The following is a 6,000-nucleotide window of genomic DNA, read 5'->3' on the forward strand; positions in this document are numbered from 1 at the left end:
TCTCAGGCTTTGCATCTGTTGAGTGTCTTTTCCATTAAGAATTGGCCACGTGTTCCTAGTTTTTTGTATGTTGAGTAATTTTGGATTGTATTCTGGACATTTTGAATAATATATAGTGAGACTCTGGGACCTGTTAAAGTCCTCTGGAGAATGTTGATTACTTTTTGATTTAACAGAAATCCACCTAGTTAGGTTCACACTTTAAGCTCTGTCTCAACTTCTGTGGGAGTGGCTCCAATATCATTTCAGTTTTTGAAGGCTTTTCTATACTACTTTACATCTATTCCGTGTGTGTACAGCTCGGTGGTGAGCTTGTGACTTATGTTGGTTCATACACAGAACCAAAGATCTCCTCTCTGATATTTCCATCATTTTCTCCAACTTTTTAGGGCCCCTTTTCACAGTCTTCTGATTAGAAAGATGGTATTTCTCTCAGAGTTATAGTTGCCCATGGTACTGCACAGTTACACACAACTGGAGTTTTCTTTAGGTTAACACCAGCAGATAAAAGAGAAAAAGAAAAAAAGAAGAAAGGGAAATTAACCCCTGCACAGGCCATTCTTCAAATTTTGAGTCCTCTCCATGGTCCACCTGTTATTTTTCTCCCTGAAGTCCCCAGGTAGTTGCTATTCATATACTGTCCATGGTTTATGTTTGTATAAGGTTTTAGCTCCTGCATGGAATTAAGGGGTTGAGATTTCCAAGGCATAAACACATCCTAAGCAATATCTTAATAATACATATAGCACTATTTGGTAATAATTTTGCTCTAAAATTTTGGACTTCTTGGGATTCAGAATATGCAAAAGGCAATATCATGTTTGATTTACCCAAGGCCATCAATCCTCATGAATCCTGAGAATTTATACTAGAATGTAACAGGTGAATGAATTCCCATGATGAATCCTCATTGACCTGGGTGAAGAGGTTTACAGACCATGATAAATCCAAGTGGACTCAAACGATTTATTCTGTAAGATTAAATATGAGGAGTTTTGTGGTCAGTCAGTGAGGCCAGGACTCTTATTTGCAAGTGACAAGAGGAAGAGAAGAAGAAAATAATTTTTACAAGTCCAGGGGGGATTTAGTGTGGTAGAAAGACCAATGGCCCCCAAAGATGTCCACATCCTAATCCCCAGCAACTGTGGGTATGTTACCTTGCATGGCAAAAGGGACTTCACAGATGAAGATCTTGTCATGGAGAGATTCTCCTGGATTTTCTGGGTCCAAGTAATCACAAGGGACTTTATAAGGGAAAGAGGAAGGCAGGAGTGTCAGAATTATAGAAGAAGATGACATAATGGAAGCAGGGGTCAGAGAGAGAGAGAGAGCGAGCTTTGAAAATGGAGGAAAGAGCCATGAGCCAAAGAATTCAGGTAGCTTCTAGAATCTGGAAAAAGCAAGGAACCAGATTCTCCTCTAGAGTCTCCAGAAGGAACAAGTCCTGTCAATAACTTGACTTTAGCCCAGTGAGACTGATTTTGGATTTCTGCCCTCCAGAACTGTAAGGTAATAAATTATATTGTTTTAAGCCACTAAATTTGTAGCAATTTGTTATGGCAGTAATAGGAAACAAATACAGTTAGCTCAGCCACAAAATGGATCCATTGACTTAAATTATTATTAGCAAGGCTAGGGCCCAACCCCTCCCTCTCTCTCCCTCCCTCCCCCCCAACTTCCACCAACTTACTCTTCCTTCTGTTTATCCCTACTTGACCTCATTTCTATTGCAGATACAGGCTTTTCCCACATGGTAAGGAACCTGGCTGTAAGCAGCACCAATTTCACCTCTTTCTAGCCCTGTGTCTTTGGAGTCAAATGGGACTTTATGCCCTAGAGCCATTTAGAATCTCAGAGGAGGACTTTAATTGGCTTGGCTAGGGTCAGGCGCCCAACCATTGAACCAATTATCCCAATAAATGGAAGAGGGAATAATGATAAGCCAGAACTGCCTGAGTCACCTGCAGACCCCTCCCCCGCAACTATGTGGAAGGTAATGAAATGGCAGTCCCACTAGAAGCAAGTGGAAAAAGTAACAAATTCTCTGAAGGAGAAAGGGGTGCATTCAGACAAAGTGAACAAATGTCCACGACAACTAGTCATTTTACTAGCTAGACCCAGCAAGGATAATGTCAATACATAAACCTGAATTTCCACTGAGACTACCAACTAAGACCACAGTCCATCTCCTTTTCTATCAATGTGGCTGCACTCACTTGCTCACATCCCCAGATGCTCAGTTAATGTTAGATTTTGCGTAAAGTGACAGTAAACTGAAAATAACAGTGGCTTAAATAAGATGGTGTAGGGGAGGGATTGTTTCTTGGTCATGTAAATGAAGTCAGGAGGTGGACACTTCAGGGCTGGAAGATGCTCCTTGGTGCCAGGGTTCTAGACATTTCTTGTCTACCATCCTTAAAAGGGACTTCCACGTTATGGTTCCAGATGGCTCCTCAGGCTCTAACCATCATTTTTGTACCACACAAGGCAGAAAAGAAGAAATAAACAGGAGCACCTCTCCTTCCTAAAGATATTTCCTGGAAGTTAAACACATCCAGTTGATCAAAATATAGTCACATAGCCTGGTTCTCAAGCCACAGGCTTATTTCCTGAAAGCTATGGGAAAATATATTTTTTAACATCGTTATTGGAATATAATTGCTTTACAATGTTGTGTTAGTTTCTGCTGTATAACAAAGTGAATCAGTTACATGCATACATATATCCCCATATCCCCTCCCTCTTGCGCCTCACTCCCACCCTCCCTATCCCACCCATCTAGGTGGTCAAAAAGCACCGAGCTGATCTCCCTGTGCTATGCAGCTGCTTCCCACTAACTATTTTACATTTGGTAGTGTATATACATCAATGCTACTCTTTCACTTCGTCCCAGCTTACCCTTCCCCCTCCCCGTGTCCTCAAGTCCATTCTTTATGTCTGTCTTTATTCCCGTCCCGCCCCTAGGTTCATCAGAACCATTTTCTTTTTTAGATTCCATATATATGTGTTAGCATATGGTATCTGTTTGTTTTTTTTTAACAACTTTATTGGAGTACAATGGCCCCAAAATGGTACATTAGTTTCTGCTTTATAACAAAGTGAATCATCTATACATATACACGTATCCCCATATCTCCTCCCTCTTGCATCTCCCTCCCATTGTTTTTCTGTTTCTGACTTACTTTACTCTGTATGACAGACTCTAGGTCCATCTACCTCATTACAAATAACTCAATTTCATTTCTTTTTATGGCTGAGTAATATTCCATTCGATATATGTGCCACATCTTCTTTATCCATTCATCGTGGATGGACATTTAGATTGCTTCCATGTCCTGGTTATTGTAAATAGTGCTGCAATGAACATTGTGGTACATGTCTCTCTTTTTTTTAAAAAAACATCTTTATTGGAGTATAATTGCTTTACATGTTGTGTTAGTTTCTGCTTTATAACAAAGTGAATTAGTTATACATATACATATGTTCCCATATCTCTTCCCTCTTGCGTCTCCCTCCCTCCCACCCACCCTATCCCACCCCTCCAGGCGGTCACAAAGCACCGAGCTGATCTCTCTGTGCTATGCGGCTGCTTCCCACTAGCTATCTACCTTACGTTTGGTAGTGTATATATGTCCATGCCGGTCTTTCACTTTGTCACAGCTTACCCTTCCCCCTCCCCATATCCTCAAGTCCATTCTCTAGTAGGTCTGTGTCTTTATTCCTGTCTTACCCCTATGTTCTTCATGACATTTTTTTTTCTTAAATTCCATATATATGTGTCAGCATACAGTATTTGTCTTTCTCTTTCTGACTTACTTCACTCTGTATGACAGACTCTAGGTCCATCCACCTCATTACAAATAGCTCAATTTCATTTCTTTATATGGCTGAGTAATATTCCATTGTATATATGTGCCACATCTTCTTTACCCATTCATCTGATGATGGACACTTAGGTTGTTTCCATCTCCGGGCTATTGTAAATAGGGCTGCTATGAACATTTTGGTACATGTCTCTTTTTGAATTATGGTTTTCTCAGGGTATATGCCCAGTAGTGGGATTGCTGGGTCATATGGTAGTTCTATTTGTAGTTTTTTAAGGAACCTCCATACCGTTCTCCATAGCGGCTGTACCAATTCACATTCCCACCAGCAGTGCAAGAGTGTTCCTTTTTTTCCACACCCTCTCCAGCATTTATTGTTTCTAGATTTTTTGATGATGGCCATTCTGACTGGTGTGAGATGATATCTCATTGTAGTTTTGATTTGCATTTCTCTAATGAGTAAAGATGTTGAGCATCCTTTCATGTGTTTGTTGGCAGTCTGTATATCTTCTGTGGAGAAATGTCTATTTAGGTCTTCTGCCCATTTTTGGATTGGGTTGTTTGTTTTTTTGTTATTGAGCTGCCTGAGCTGCTTATAAATTTTGGAGATTAATCCTTTGTCAGTTGCTTCATATACAAATATTTTCTCCCATTCTAAGAGTTGTCTTTTGGTCTTGTTTATGGTTTCCTTTGCTGTGCAAAAGCTTTGAAGTTTCATTAGGTCCCATGTGTTTATTTTTGTCTTTATTTCCATTTCTCTAGGAGGTGGGTCAAAAAGGATCTTGCTGTGATTTATGTCATAGAGTGTTCTGCCTATGTTTTCCTCTAAGAGTTTGATAGTGTCTGGCCTTACATTTAGGTCTTTAATCCATTTTGAGCTTATTTTTGTGTATGGTGTTAGGGAGTGATCTAATCTCATACTTTTACATGTCCCTATCCAGTTTTCCCAGCACCACTTATTGAAGAGACTGTCCTTTCTCCACTGTACATTCCTGCCTCCTTATCAAAGATAAGGTGACCATATGTCCGTGGGTTTATCTCTGGGCTTTCTATCCTGTTCCATTGATCTATCTTTCTGTTTTTGTGCCAGTACCATACTGTCTTGATTACTGTAGCTTTGTAGTATAGTCTGAAGTCAGGGAGCCTGATTCCTCCAGCTCCATTTTTCATTCTCAAGATTGCTTTGGCTATTCGGGGTCTTTTGTGTTTCCATACAAATTGTGAAATTTTTTGCTCTAGTTCTGTGAAAAATGCCAGTGGTAGTTTGATAGGGATTGCGTTGAATCTGTAGATTGCTTTGGGTAGTAGAGTCATTTTCACAATGTTGATTCTTCCAATCCAAGAACATGGTACATCTCTCCATCTGTTTGTATCATCTTTAATTTCTTTCATCAGTGTCTTATAATTTTCTGCATACAGGTCTTTTGTCTCCTTAGGTAGGTTTATTCCTAGATATTTTATTCTTTTTGTTGCAATGGTAAATGGGAGTGTTTTCTTGATTTCACTTTCAGATTTTTCATCATTAGTATATAGGAGTGCCAGAGATTTCTGTGCATTAATTTTGTATCCTGCAACTTTACCAAATTCATTGATTAGCTCTATTAGTTTTCTGGTAGCATCTTTAGGATTCTCTATGTATAGTATCATGTCATCTGCAAACAGTGACAGCTTTACTTCTTCTTTTCCGATTTGGATTCCTTTTATTTCCTTTTCTTCTCTGATTGCTGTGGCTAAAACTTCCAAAACTATGTTGAATAATAGTGGTGAGAGTGGGCAACCTTGTCTTGTTCCTGATCTTAGTGGAAATGGTTTCAGTTTTTCACCATTGAGGACGATGCTGGCTGTGGGTTTGTCATATATGGCCTTTATTATGTTGAGGAAAGTTCCCTCTATGCCTACTTTCTGAAGGGTTTTTATCATAAATGGGTGTTGAATTTTGTCGAAAGCTTTGTCTGCATCTATTGAGATGATCATATGGTTTTTCTCCTTCAATTTGTTAATATGGTGTATCACGTTGATTGATTTGCGTATATTGAAGAATCCTTGCATTCCTGGGATAAACCCCACTTGATCATGGTGTATGATCCTTTTAATGTGCTGTTGGATTCTGTTTGCTAGTATTTTGTTGAGGATTTTTGCATCTACGTTCATCAGTGATATTGGCCTGTAGTTTTCT

Source organism: Mesoplodon mirus (genome assembly GCF_964341445.2).
Source record: "Mesoplodon mirus genome assembly, chromosome: 8".
Classification (NCBI taxonomy): domain Eukaryota; kingdom Metazoa; phylum Chordata; class Mammalia; order Artiodactyla; family Ziphiidae; genus Mesoplodon; species Mesoplodon mirus.